This window comes from Acyrthosiphon pisum, chromosome X (assembly GCF_005508785.2).
Source record: "Acyrthosiphon pisum isolate AL4f chromosome X, pea_aphid_22Mar2018_4r6ur, whole genome shotgun sequence".
NCBI classification, from domain to species: Eukaryota; Metazoa; Arthropoda; class Insecta; order Hemiptera; family Aphididae; genus Acyrthosiphon; species Acyrthosiphon pisum.
In genome coordinates this window covers 130,648,517-130,650,156 of record NC_042493.1, presented here as the reverse complement: position 1 = coordinate 130,650,156, position 1,640 = coordinate 130,648,517, and positions in this window count along the sequence as shown.

Sequence of the window (1,640 nt, the reverse complement as noted above, 5' to 3'; positions counted from 1 at the left end):
TCCTCTTAAGTCGTCGTTGGCTCATTGCCGGTGTTGCTGCGTGCCGCCGTTGGCTTATTGCCGTTGTTGCTGCGTGCCGCCGCTGGCTTATTGCCGCTGTTGCTGCGTGCCGCCGCTGGCTTATTACCGCTGTTGATACGCCGTGCCGCCGTGAGGATTTATTCCGCCTGCCGCCGCTCGTCGATCATCGTCGGAGCCATCCACGAAAAGATCGATCTTCAACAATCGTGGAACAGGTCAACAATTATCGTAACATTGTAATCAAACCTATTGTATAATATGATTGTTTTGGAGCGCCCTTTTTGATAGCAACTCATGTCTTGTCTTAATATATTAATACATTTTTGTCACCTATTATAATTATTACGCGCGCAGCGCACTTGCATGGGCATTGGCTGTTAATTATTCTTTTGTTTTACCTATAATATTTTGGGTAGAATTTTCCCGTCCACAGCACCCCGCAAGTCGTTGCCGCAAACCGCAAGTTACACAAGTAGGTGCGGCGCGGCGCAACAATATATATTTAAGCATATTTTAAGAATTTCGACTGCGTATTCCGATAATTTCCAGTGCGACAAGTCGAGTCCTGAAACCTTAATTTATTTATATGCGAAGACTGTAAAAACTTGGTTTTAATCTATACTTAAAACACCCCCCCCCCCCCCCCCCCCCATTTCATAATCATGGCCGCGCCACTGTCTGCACTAGTGGATTCTGACAGGAAGAACTGGGAAATAAGCGAGGCTGGGCATCAATGATTAACAAATATAGATATCATTTTTCTATTTTTTTCACGCACCTAAAAGAAAAATTAAATATTTTTTTTTGTTTTTTTCGCTTTGAAAGACTGTTTTTAAAAATTATTCAATATTACCATATATTCAATGCACGTAGCACGTAAAGAAAGTTCCTAGGCTATTCAAAAATATAATTTTGGTTTGCATTTGGTTATGAATATATAGTTTACAGAAATTAGTTACTTCAAACAAAACTTGCTTATCATAATATAGTAATTTATTAATTTACTGCAGAATTCAGCTTATTTTTTAGTCCCTATATTAATTCGGTATCTGAAAATGATTGGTTTATATTATAATCTTTGGAGGGCTGAGGTAATACTAAAATAGAGCACGCTTTTCTCAATTTCCAGTCGTAGTGAATTATTAATTTTTTTTTTTAAAACGGTTTACAAAATATAGCACCATCATGAAGTGCTCAGAAGTTGCAAGGGCGCCCGCAGGTGAAAATTCAGGGAGGGGACGCCTTCATTTTTATCAGCAATCAAACACTATTAATGTGTAATGTATTATGTATATTTAAAAAAAAATATTTTAAGGTAATATAATATAATATTACATTTTACACTTATAAGTTGTAGTAACTATAAACTAATTGAACACAAATTGCAATTCTATTTTATTTGTCCCAAATTCATCAGCAAATTTTTCAGCTAAATGAAGTCCTTCGATTTTTTTTCTGTGTAAACTTAACATGCATAATCCGGATAAACGGTTCTCACACATTGTTGAACGTAGCCAGGTTTTAACACGACGTAATGTGCTGAATTTCCTTTCTAACTGCAAGTTGTTGGTGGAATAGTCATATAAATAATAATACTTTTTATAAAGATCGATACACCT